This window comes from Arachis hypogaea, chromosome 15 (assembly GCF_003086295.3).
Source record: "Arachis hypogaea cultivar Tifrunner chromosome 15, arahy.Tifrunner.gnm2.J5K5, whole genome shotgun sequence".
In the NCBI taxonomy this organism is placed as follows: domain Eukaryota; kingdom Viridiplantae; phylum Streptophyta; class Magnoliopsida; order Fabales; family Fabaceae; genus Arachis; species Arachis hypogaea.
In genome coordinates this window covers 44,434,394-44,447,991 of record NC_092050.1, presented here as the reverse complement: position 1 = coordinate 44,447,991, position 13,598 = coordinate 44,434,394, and the positions used below count along the sequence as shown (strand labels likewise).

The window sequence follows — 13,598 nt, the reverse complement described above, 5'->3', positions numbered from 1 at the left end:
AACCAATTCTTCTTCTTCGATAATTTCAGCTTCCTCCACTTGTTCCAGTACGAATTCATGCTCCTTACTGTCCATTGGAGTTTCTAGTATCTCCTTCATGCTACGTTCTTCATTAGATTGTCCACATGAAGCCATAGGGGTTCCATGAGTGTCCGAACGTCGAGAAGGTAATCGATTAATCACTTGCTCCAGTTGGTGAACGGTTGCATGAAATTTTTCCACTGTTTCCTTGAGTTTCTCCCTTGATTCTTGGGTTGACGGATATGGACATGGTGCGTAAGGATGTGGTGGTTCTTGGGAGTAATTGGATTGGAATTGGGGTGGATACGGGTTAGGGTCATACGGCGGGGAATGATAGTAGGGGGCTTGTGAGTGTGGTGGTTCAAAGCTATGCTGAGGAAGTGGTTTATAGGCATACGATGGTGCTTGTTGGTAACTATGAGGGGGTCCACCATATCTATCGTCTTGGTATGCACCTCGGAATGGCTCTTGACCATAGTAATTTGGTGGGTGTTGGTTGCCACGAAAGGGTCTACCATAACTATTGTCTCGACATGCATTGTTGAATGGTCGTCATCCATGGTACGTTGGAAGGTGTTGTTGCCTAAAGGGTTGATCAGATCCTCGTGGCTCCGTCCATCTCTGATTGTTTTGACCTTGATGCGTGTTCCTGTTATAGCTTCCATTCCTTTCAACAATATTAGAACCAAACTCAAAGCGACGGGGGTGAGAACTCATAGTAACTAATAAAAACTAAAAACAAAAATAAAAACAAGCAAAATAAAATATTTACAATAACTAATAATAAGGCACACGTTTGCAATTCCCCGGCAACGGCACCATTTTGAACGAACTGGATTTAATGTCGATAAAGAAATTTTTATAAAAATATAATCACGTTGCAAATATAGCTTCTAAACCAACAAAGAATCCTTTCATACAAAAATTTGGTTGTCACAAGTAACAAAACCCAATAAAATTTATAACCGAAGTATTTAAACCTCGGGTTGTCTTCTCAAAGAATTGCAGGGAAGTGTGATTTATTATTGGTTATGGAAAAAGCGTATTTTTTGGGTTTTTGAAATTAGAGAACAAGTAATTTTAAATGACAAGAAAAATAAATTAATAATTATAAAGTAAACTCTTGGCAAGATATGAGAACTGGAAATTCTATCCTAGTTATCCTTATCAGGTGTGATAAAAATTGTTTATCGCTCCCACTTAGTTAACCCTTACTAAATAAAGGAAAGTCAAGTGGACTAATTAATTTGATCCTCAAGTCCTAGTCAACTCCTGTGGAAAGACTAGCTTTAGAGCGATCCAAATCAATTAGCGAGAATTCCAATTTTCAATCAACTGCTGAGTTTGATAACTCAAGTGTTACTAATTACTTAACCAAAGCCAAAAGGGAAAAATAAATCTAAATTAAATTGAAAGCATCATAAATAGAATAAAACAATCATTAATCTGAAATACCTCAAATTTCATTTAAACATAAATTCAAATCCTAACATAGAAAGGTTCATAAGCCAAATTGAAAAGATAAATAACAATTAAAGTAATATAATAAATAAAAGTAGAAAATAAATTAAAGGAACATTGAACCTAGCATAGAAGTAGTAAGCATAAAATAAAATAAAAGGAATCCTAATCCTAAAACTTGAGAGAGAAGAGAGAGCCTCTCTCTCTAAAGCTACATCTAAAACCTAAAATTTTGTATATTGAATGTTGTAAACGTCTCTCCTCCTTTGATTCCTCCATTCTCTGGCTTATATTCTGTGTTTCTGGCTTGGATTTGGGCCGAAAAAGGGTCCAGAAATCGCTGGGGGCGTTTTCTGCAGATTCCTGTATGTGGCGTCCGTCACACGTGCGCGTGGGTCACGCGTTCGTGTGGTTTGGAGTTTTTTCTTATCACGCGTACGCGCCAGGCACGCGTCCGTGTCAATTGCGTTCTGCTCAAGGCATGCGTCCGCGTCAGTCACGCATTTGCGTCAGTGCCATTTTGCGCTAAGCACGCGTCCGCGTCATCCATCCGTTCGCGTCGCTGCCTTTTCTTCAAAACTCTATTTTTGTGCTTTCCTTCCATTTTTGTATGTTTCCTTTCTGTCCTTTAAGCCATTCCTGCCCTATGAGACCTGAAAATACTTAACACACAAATCACAGCATCGAATGGTAATGAAGGATAATTAAATTTGATATTTTTAAAGCATATGAAACATGTTTTTCACACTTATCACATAATAAGGAAGGGAAAGTAAAACCATGCAATTCATATGAATATGTGGGTGAAGAATTGATAAAAACATTCAATTTGAGCAAAAGATGAATCATAAAATAGGGGTTTATCATACACCCTCCTCAACATCAACATCAAACACCTTGGAAGGAGGCTCTATGACTGGACTTTCCCATGGAGGTTCCGCATCTCCTAAGTCTTCAACCGCTTCTTCCTCTTCAACTATTACAGCTTCCTCCACTTGTTCCAATACAAAGTCACGTTTCTTATTGTCCACTGGAGTTTCTAGTGTCTCCTTCATGCTATGCTCTTCATTAGATTCTCCACATGTAGGTATGGGAGTTCCTTGAGTGTCTAACCGTTGGGAGGCTAATCGATTTACTACCTCGGTCAAGGCAACCGTGAATTCTAGTACCTTCTTAGTCATCCTTTCTTGCCCTTGAAGAAGTACACCAAGGGTTTCATTCATTGGAGATTGGGGTGGTTGGAAGGGTTCATCGCATTGGAAGAATGGTTCATAATAGGAAGGTGGTTCTTCTTGATAAGGATAAGAAGATGGTGTATATTGAGGTGGTGTTTCTTAGGAGTAATTGTGTTGGAATGGGGGTGGTTCTAAGTATGGTTCATAAGGCTAATAGGGCGGTTGGTATGCTGGATATAGGTTAGGGTCATATGGGGGTGTTTGGTGGTAAGGTGCTTGTGAGTATGGTGGTTCAAAGTTATGTTGAGGAGGGGGTTCATAGGTATATTGCGGTGGGTGTTGATTGTCACGGAGAGGTCCACCATAACCATTGTCTTAGTATGCATCATAGAATGGTTATTGATAGTCCATTGGAGGTGGTTGTTGCCAAGAGGGTTGATCAGATCCTTATGGCTCCTCCCATCTTTGATTGTCCCATCCTTGATGCAAGCCTTCATTGTAATCTCCACTACCTACAACATGATTATAACCAAACTCATAGCCAAAGGGGTGAGAATTCAAGGTAACAAAAGAAAATAAAAACAAAAACTAATAAAAATTAAGCAACAAAGTCCTAAAACTAACAAAAACTAACAAATAAGCAAAAAGAAAATATTTACAATAACCAATAATAAGGCACATGTTTGCAATTCCCCAACAACGGCGTCATTTTGACAAACAAATTTTTGCTAGTAAAGAATTCACAAAAGTAATCACGTTGTAAGTATAGTTTCTAAACCAACAAAGAATCCTTTCGTACAAAAACTTGTTTGTCACTTAAGCAAACCTAATAAAATTAAACCGAAGTATTTAAACCTCGGGTCGTCCCTCAAGGAATTGCAGGGAGGTGTGTTACTTATAATTGGATATGAGATTGTATCTTTTTGGGTTTTTGAAATGTTGAACAAGGAATGTAAATTGCAAGAAAGTAAATTAATAACTAGAAAAACTCTTGGCAAGGTATGAGAACTAGACGTCCTATCCTAGTTATCCTTATCAATTGTGATAAGAATTGTTCATTGCTCCCACTTAGTTAACCCTTACCGAATAAAGGAAAGTCAAGTGGACTAATCAATTTAATTCCTCAAGTCCTAGTCAACTCCTAAGGAAAGACTAGCTTTAGAGGGATCCAAATCAACCAGCAACTTCCAATTATCAATCAACAAAGGAGTTTGATAACTCAAGAGTCTCCAATTACTCAACCAAAGCCAGAAGCATAAATATATAACTTAAAACCCTCCCAAGTATTTTATCAAACACTTGGAAGGCATAGCATAAAAACAAAGAAAACTAATAGGGAATGTACAATCTAAAACCAATTGAAAGCATCAATAATCATAAATTGAAGAAAGCAATCATAAATCTGAAATACCTCAAATTGCATTAAATATAGAATCAAATCTAACGTGAAAGGTTCATAAACCAAATTGGAAAAGAAGAGAATCAACAAGAAAAATAAATAAACTAGAATGCTGGAACAAATAAAAGTAGAAGAGAAACTAAATTAAAGGAACATTGAACCTGGAATTGAGAAAAGATAAACCTAAAACTAAGAGAAATCCTAAAAAACTACATCCAAAACCTAAATTGTGAATAATGAGAAGTGTCCCCTCATTCCTCTACTCTGCAGCCTCTAATTTGTGTTTTCTGGGCCGAGAACTGGGTCAAAAACAACCCAGAAATCGCTGGGGACGAATTCAGATACGCTGAATTTTCGCAGATGCACACGTGCGCATCCCTAAACGCCAAGGAAACTATGGTAAATTATATATTATTTCGAAGCCCCGGATCTTAGCTTTCCAACGTAACTGGAACCGCCTCATTTGGATCTCTATGGCTCAAGTTATGGTCAATTAAGTACGAAGAGGTCAGGCTGGACAGCTTAGCAATTCCTTCAATTTCTTGTATTCCTTCCACTTTTGCATGCTTCCTTTCCATCCTCTAAGCCATTCCTGCCCTGTAATCACTTAACACACATATCACGGCATCAAATGGTAATAAGAGGGGATTAAAAATAGCAAATTTAAGGCCAAAGAAGCATGTTTTCAATCCTAGCACAGAAATAGGAAGGAAAATGTAAAACATGCAAATTATATGAATAAGTGTGAGTTTAGTGGATAAAAATCCACTCAATTAAGCATAAAATGTTCCATGAAATAGTGGTGAATCAGAGGGCAATACAAAGAGTGTGCGGGCACACAGGCTTGTGCGCTCGCACAGGTCGCGAAACTCACAGTTGTGTGCGCACGCACAGCAGCGTGCGTACGCACAGATGCCATGTTTTGCAAAAAATTTTTCTTTCATTTCTAAGGTGTCATACCTCAGCTCAATCAACATTTCAACCCCAAAACATTCAAACCATCACAAAATCGTGATCCATTTGCAATTCAACCTATCTAAACTCAAATTTAAACTAATCCTAAGCTAACTAAGACAAGCAAACATGCAAGAAACTAGGACTAGAAACAAAGAGAAAAAGTTAAGAAAGATGATACCATGGTGGGGTGTCTCCCACCTAACACTTTGATTTATAGTCCTTAAGTTGGACTTATTGAGGAGACTCTAGCTAGGGTGGCTTGTGTTTCCACTCCTCCTTGAACCTCTATCCATGCTTGGTCTTTGACTCTCCTCCGGGATCCCATATTCTAGGCATCTGCTCACCTTCTTGTTGATCTTTATGCTTCAAGACGGATGGATAAGCTCATAATTGACCCTTGTAACAACCCAACATTTTCTAAAAATCACTCAATTGTGCTTCACACCATTATTGAATCCCAAAGCTTGAATCGTCTTTCTTGAAGAGCCTTGGACTCATTTGGCAACCCACACTCCTTTCTCCACCATGGACCAACCCAAGAAGGACCTTGAGTTGGTAGTCCATCTCCAAGATAGCATATTGGTGGGGGCCAATGAATCTCATAGGTGAGATTGCCACCCACTCAATACGTTCTTGGTTGTCAACTCCTTCCTCACTAATTTCCTCTTTCCCATCACTCACATCATAACAAGGAGGTTGTGAGAAGTTTACCTCCATGTCTTTCTCAAACTCAATGGGAAGAGGCTCATTAGGACCATTAAGGGGATTGACCAAGGAGGATAAAAAATCATCAATGATGGAATCCTCATCTTGATCAATCTCCCTCAATTCTCCCTTTCTCTACTCCAACTCACATACTTCCTTTTCTCCCTCTTGTTGCATGTCATGATCCAACTCTTCTTCTTTTCCTTGAGGCTTCACATTCTCCTTTTCACTCCATTCTTTAGTTGATCCTCCACATTCTTCAAGAGAAGTGTCTTGATCGGATGAGAAAAGTAGGACCAAGTGGTTTACTGCCTCGGCTATGGTAGCCATAAGTTGCCCTTGAGTTCTTCAGAATCCTTCTTGCTCTTGGAGAAAGGCTTGAAGGTCTTGATCTTCTTGGGACAAGGGTTGGGAAACTCCACATTATGGTGAAAGATGGATTTTATTATTTGGGAAAAAATTGTATGTCTGGGAAGTGACTCATGTTGGCAAGTGTTTAAAGGCGGTATGTAAGAAGGTGTATGGTGGTGGTGGTGTGGTGTTTGAAAATATGGTGATTGAGGGTTATGTTGTGGTATGGATCATAGGTCTATGGTGGTGGAGGTGTATAATCAAAGTAAAATCTACTATATCCTTGGGTTGGGTATGTGCATTGGGAAGGGTATGGCACATTGTAGTGTGGAGGAGGTTGCTCCTCCCAAAATTGATGCTCCAATCCCATGATGCAATCCAAAATTGAGGTTATCAAGCCCTACAGAATAAGCACAACCAAACTCCAAACCAAGAGGGTGATAACTCATAGAGAAAATTGTAAATAACAACTAAAGACATCAAGTAACAAAAGAAACAAAATCCTAATTAATAGCAAAAACAAGCAAACAACCTAAAAAGTATCTATTCACACTACGGACATATTTACAACAACCAAAATATAGCACTTATGATGCTAGTTCTCCGGAACGGCGCCAAAATTTGACAACGACCAAAAGCATGGGTTTGAATTTTCGCACTAAAAATAGGATTGACGTTGCAAGCATAGTCCAAACCCAACCATTGATCATCAATCAAATTATAATCCTAAAGATGTCACAATCAACACAAAATAACCAGGAGTTTTAAATCCCGGGTCGTCTTCCCTAGGAACTAATGCCAATAAGTGTACAATTTTGGTTGTGTGAATCAAAGGGGTTTAAAATCATTGAGAGCAAACAAAATAAGGGAATTAAAGAACAAGACAAAATTTGTAATTAATAAACTAATGAAAGAACAAAAGAACTATGCATGTAATTGATGAATCCACATTTTATGGTGTTTATTTGCTCTATTTGGGTGGATTTCATAAACTTTTCTTGCATTTATCTATTGAAATAGCATAGTTTCATAATTTCTCCCGAAATTGTGCTTGAAAGTGAAAACATGTTTTTTAAGCTTTATAATTGCTAAATTTTATCCACTTTAATTCCATTTGATGCCTTGATGTATTTATTGAGTAATTTCAGGCTTACAAGGCAAATAAGGAAAGCATGCAAAATGGGAGAATTCAAGAAATGAAAGATTTGTAAAGCTGCCAATCCTGACCTCTCGGTACTAAAGTGATCATAACTTGAGCTAAAGAGGTCCAAATCAGGTGGTTCTAGTGGCATTAGAAAGCTAACATCCGGGACTTCAAACTGATATGCAATTTACTGTAGTGGACATAAGCCTAGGTGTGCGTACGCACACAACTTGTGCGTACGCACAAGTCAGAAAATAGCAAGTGTGCGGACGCACACATCTGTGCGTCCGCACACGTCCTGGCACGTGAGCTCATTAATTGCAAACCGCTGGAGGCGATTTCTGGGCCTCCAAAACCCAATCCAACTCATTTCTGAAGCTATTTCAAGCCAAATTGAAGAGGGATGAAGGAGGGAGCACTTAGGTTTAGGTTTTTACATGTTTTTGTTAGTTTTATAGAGAGAAAAGCTCCCCCTTCTCTCTAGAATTAGAATTTCTTAGTTTAATTTCTTGCACTTCTTATGTTTAATTCTTGTTTTTAATCTAGTTTCTTCTACATTTCTTTGTTCTATTGTCTTAATTTCCTTGTTTATTTTGTTAATTTCTCATTTTAGTTATCTTTTATGTTTATGCACACTCTTGTTATTTTAATTTACATTTAATGCAATTTTATGTTTTATGTAATTTATTGCTTCATTGAGTTACTATCTTTATTTTCCTTGCTTGGTAGTTGTAGCATTTATTATTTCTTGTTATTTTATCATGCTTTCTTTACATGCCCACCAAGTGTTTGACAAAATGCTTGGTTGGGTTTTTACTTAGTTTTTCACACTCTTGTTAGGGAATTTGGGTGTTTGGGTGAACTTGAGTGGTGGATGTCCATTCTACATTGTGTGAGGATTGTTAATTAATTTGGTTTTTCTTGACTCTAAGTGACCCACTAGTGTTGAATTAGGACTTAGGGATTGAGATTAATTATGCCTAGTTGACTTATCCTCGATGTAGGGTTAACTAATTGGGATTAATCCACACACAATTACCATGTTTGTGGTCCACAACTAGGATAGGAATCCTTAATTACCCACTTCTTGCCAAGAGCTCTTTTATCATTTAAATTCTATTCTCATTGCCTTTACTTGCCTTCATTTAATTTCTTGCATGCTAAGTTACCTTCTTGCACTTTAATTTCTTGCCATTTTAATTACTTGCTCTTTCTTGCATCTAACCCCCATGCTATCTCTCATAGCCAATAATATGACACGTAATTGCAATTCCTAAGGAGAACGTCCCGGGAGCTAAATACTCTCGGTAATATTGTGTTTTGTATTGTGACATCTTTAGATTAATATTTGATTATGAGAACTCGTTGTTAGTTTGGACTATACAACTAACGAATTGATTCTTGATTCCAAACTACACACGAATTCTCGTTATCAAATTTGGCGCCGTTGCCGGGGATTGCAATGGTGTTACATTGTTGGCTATTATTAATATGTGAATATGTGAATAGTTTGTTTTGATTGGTTGCTTGTTTTTGCTTGTAAATATGTCTCTTGATTGTTAGCTTGCCTTGATAAATTTTTGTTTTAAAATGCATATGTGAATAGTTAGTAATTTTGTTTTAAATTGCCTTTTTGGCTTGAATTGCATGTTTAAAATTTTTCAATTAGTTTTTGGATGGTTGAATTAATTTTGGGTAGATTTTTTGTTTGTAAATAGTCCATGATTTTGATTTGGAAGATGAAATTTTGGATTAATTTTAAAGTTAATGTAAATAATTGCTTATTTTCTTCTATTAATTTCTTGTTTATATGCATTTTGGAATGTTGGGTGAAATTCTGATTTTAAAAAAAAAAAATTTAACTGTGGGTACGCACTTATTTGTGCGGACGCACACATCAATTCAAGGCCACTATCCACGGCGCTTGCACAGTATGTGCGTATGCCCAATAGCCCTTTACCCATGAATGCGTACGCACATCACCTTGGTGCATACGCACGAATTTGAAATCCCCCCCAGCGTCCTTCCTGTTCTCTTCATACTCGATACCCTCTTCTTCCCTTCCCACTGTCTCAGCCTCCAGTCTGAACCATCGCGAGCCAGCCTCCTTCCTTCACCCACAACCGCCGGCGACCGCCGTAGCCACCGCATTCTTTCCCCTCTCTTATTCCTCTCTCCCTGTCTCGACCTCACCTCTTCTTCTCTTCTGCTTCCCCGTTTCTCGTTCACACCCTTCTCTGCCAGCATCTCCGCGAGCTCAGCATCACCGTCGGCCTTGACGAGTCTCTCATCCCGCCATCCCTGGTTCTCTGTCTTCCTCAGTCACACCGCGCTCTGCAACCGCGACCTCCACCTTCTCCTCCCTCTCTCTCATTGCTCGGACCACCGTACTGTTGGCGAGCCACAGCGACACCAACGACGAGTCTCCGCATCCCTTTCTTCTCTCATTCTCTTCTTCTTACTTCCGCCGTACCTCTCTTTCCCCTGTTCTCCATCCCTTACAGCGAGCTTTCTGTCACCGGCTACCTTCTCATCCCTCTCTTCACAGAATCCCCAGCGTCACAACTCACCACCACCCTTTCCTCTTCCACTCGCAAGCTCCACAAACACCCGTTGCTCCAATTCCTCTTCATTGCCTGGAACAGCCAGAACAGGGTGCAGCCCCTGTGTCTTCCAACCCTCCGTCTTTCCCTGTTTCATTGCTGCGTTCACTCTCCGCCACTGCCATTGAAGTAGCGCCACTGCCAGGCTGCCGTTTCTGCCCCGGCCAATTCAGCCACCACTATCCCTTTCCCTTCTGCTCTGTTCATTTTTTGTTTCCCAGGTCTCTGCCTTTCCCCTGTTTTATTTCATTTCGTTTACTACAACTAGCTAGTTAATTTTTGTTAATTTATTTTAGTTAGTTTATGCATGTTAGTTGATTAGGTTATTAGAGAATCTGGCGTTGATAGTGGATTTAGGTTGGTTTTGATTAATAATGTTGTTTGGAATGTTGCTGTTTCATCCCTTTTTCTTGTTGTTGTGCTTTTGTTCATGGGTGTTTGGAGTAAACCAGTTGCTAAATATTGTTAATGGTTGCTTGTGCAGGGATGATTTTTGCTCAATGTATGAATTCAAGTTGTTATTGCTGCTCTATACTTGCTGTCGATGCTGAATTTCGTCTCTGCTAATCTGGATCATTCCTTGCTGCTGTGATCTTATTTATTGCTACTGTTTTGAATGAATATTTTCTGAATTTTAATCCTTCTTTTGATATATGGATAAGTTCAAAATATTGCTTGTGCAGTGAGGATGATTTTTAATAATTTTCTGGAATTGATTTGACCTTGTTGCTGCAATTTTTGTTCGCTGCTGATGTTGCGCAATCAATGTTGCTTAACTATTTTTGATATCCATCTTTAATGCACTTGATTAGTCGAGTTGGCACTTCATTGCTGTTGGTTTCAACTTTTGTTAACTCCACTGATTTGGTCGCTGAAGTCTGAGTTTTCTCTGCATTCACTATTCTGCTGCATTCTTGTAACAATTGATCAAATTTCGGATGTGTTTGTGCAATGGTGATTTGTGCTCAATATCTGCATTAAAACTGTTATTGCTGCTGTGTTTATGCTTCAGTTTACACTTAATCACTTGACCCAACATGCTTATTTGTTTAAATTCATGTTGAATGCTTGTGATTGGTTGTTGAATTGAACAAAAAGAGTACTACTGAATTGTTCTTTGTTGATCTGTTGTGGTGCTGAATTTTTAACCATTACTTTTGCTCATGGTTAAAAGAATGTTTTTTGATGCCGTTGGTTTGGTTTTCATTATTTGTTCATGATTTATTACTGGATAATTGGCTTATTTGTTTGGTTCATATGAATTCAGATATGATTTTTGTGTTTTTACTAGTTAATGAATTCATATGGCATCTGAACTGATTGGTTGAATTTCGGAAATAGTCTAATTTACTGCTGAAATGCTGCATGATTTTTCCTAACCTTATTTCATTAAATGACATTGTTTTATTTAGCGCAACAAGATTCTATTTGACGAATTTCTATGTTAATGGAATCTTGTTTCCTAAATGGGTTTGGAAATTTCCTCTTGAGCTTCATTACGAGTTTTGGTCAATTCTTTAACTTCATTGCTTAATTTGTGTGTTCTTCTTGAGCATTGAATATGCCTTAAATGAGTTTTAAATTGACCATAAACTTGAAACTCTTTTGAGATTTTGAGCCTCTTTTGCATAAACTCACAAGTTTCAAGGTTTTTAGTCTATATGGCTAATTTGATTCATTCTATTCATGCCTAACTTACATTAAGTCACATAGATCTTGAGGTTTTCAATTCTTGTTTCAACTTGTGACTTTTATGCTTCCTTGGAATTTGGTGTTTGAATGTTCCTTGAGTAATTTATTCTCAATAGTTTTAACTTGCCAACACCAAATTGTTTTAATTTATGCCAATTACTTGTGATTGATATTTACTTTATTATGTGCTCTACACATACATGTGCATCACTTGTTTTGGCATTTTGAATTGTTGAAAAGTTGAACATGAACTTGCTTGTTTTGGAACTTTGGAAACTTTCAGAATTTAGGGACGTTTTTGCTATGCCCATAACTTTTGCGCCAACGTTTGCCTCAAACGTTGGGCCAAACGTCGGCCAAAAAGGGAGCTTGGGAAGACCCACGTTTGAGCTCACGTTTGACCTCAAACGTTGGCTCAAACGTGGATGACAGCAAATGGGCATCTGCATAATGCCTCACACAAGAGACGTTTGAGTCAACGTTTGCCTCAAACGTTGACTCAAACGTGAATAGTTCATGGCCCGGTTCACTAATGGATTTCTTCCCAACACCAAGAACAATCAACGGAGGCTATTATCAACTCAATTCCATCAAGGCTAAAGGCCCAATTCAAGGCTTAATGATCATTGGAAGAAAGTGTATAAATAGCTTAGGATTTGAAGTTTTAAAAGGAGCTTTTCTTTGAGAGTTTTCTTTAAGAATTTTCATAGTATTCATAGTAGAGAGCTTTTGGGTTTTGAGCTGTTTGGAGACTCTGAGTCTTGGGGAAGGAGAATTGAATTCTCTTCCTCTTAGTTTTCTTGTTTTTCAATTTCATCTACACTTGTCTTGAGTCTTGGGTGTTGAAGAATTAAGGAAATTCTGTCTCAATCTCACCTTGAGATCTCTCTGTTTTTCTTACTACAACTTCTGGAAAATTGAACTTGAATTTACATTTCTACATTGCTCTCTTCTTTAATTTGGCATTTGCTCTCTAAATTTGGATCTAAGAAGGCATTGAAATCTAGACTTGGTTATCTAGTCTCTTGGGTCCTGAGATCTAAAATTTCCTTTTATTTCTCTGTTGAACGCTTCTTCAAGCAATTTACATTTTCTGTTTGAGATCTACTGCAATTAAATTCATCTTTTACCTCCCTGCTTGTTGCAATTTACTTTTCCTTGTTTAATTCTTGCAATCCCACATCCCTGACCCATTTACAATTCAAGCCATTTACATTTCTTGCACTCTAAGATTCTGTAATTTACATTTCTTGCGTTCTAAGTTTCTGCCATTTAATTTCTTGTTCTTTAAGATTTAGTACTTGTATTTTCTGTTCTCTTTAATTTCCTGCAAATCACCCACTTCCCTTTACATTCTATGCAATTTAATTCCTGTCAACACAATTTCACACAATCAACACTTGTTTGCTTGACTAATTCAACCACTAAACTAAAGTTGCTCAATCCTTCAATCCTTGTGGGATCGACCTCACTCTAAGTGAGTTTTACTACTTGATGCGACCCGGTATACTTGCCGGTGAGTTTTGTGTGCTTGGAATTCGTTTTCCAAAAATTCACACATCAAGTTTTTGGCGCCGTTGCCGGGGATTGAAATAGATTGACAATGATTAAGTGAGGTGGTGATCTAGATTAAGCATTTTCTTTTATTTTTGGACTAGCACACTAACTGTTCGAGACTTTGTCTCTACTAACTCTAACTGCACTCAAGTTACAGAGTGCTCTGTTTTAGTTTCTGGTTCTATTTGTGTTTCTGATTTTGTGATAGGAGGAAAGAGCGATGAATCCACACCTTTTGATCCTGAAACATTTTGGGGGTTGAGGAAAGAGGCAAGAGATAGAAGGGAGAAATGCTGGGATTCAGAAAATCCCCACTGAGAGTTTCTCACCAGGGGATAAAGTGATATTAAACACCCAACCAATGAAGGTTCCTCCACAATTATCTGAGTACTATACTGTGAACCGGATCCTTCCACATGAACACCTAGAGATCATCAAAGAGGGTACTGGAAGGAAGTTCACAGTAAGAAGAGAAAAGCTGAGGCACTATGATTTTCAGCCTCCATGATCAAAGAATGAAGGATGTCAAGCTA

General features: G+C 38.1%; 1 long non-coding RNA gene across 1 annotated transcript; it reads left to right on the top strand.

The window, feature by feature from the left end:
- The first annotated feature begins 9,100 nt into the window (after positions 1-9,100).
- Positions 9,101-12,466, top strand: LOC140178922 (uncharacterized). Its single transcript, XR_011871960.1, has 2 exons — positions 9,101-10,037; positions 10,301-12,466. It is a non-coding gene; the product is annotated as an uncharacterized lncRNA (long non-coding RNA).
- Positions 12,467-13,598: the final 1,132 nt, after the last annotated feature.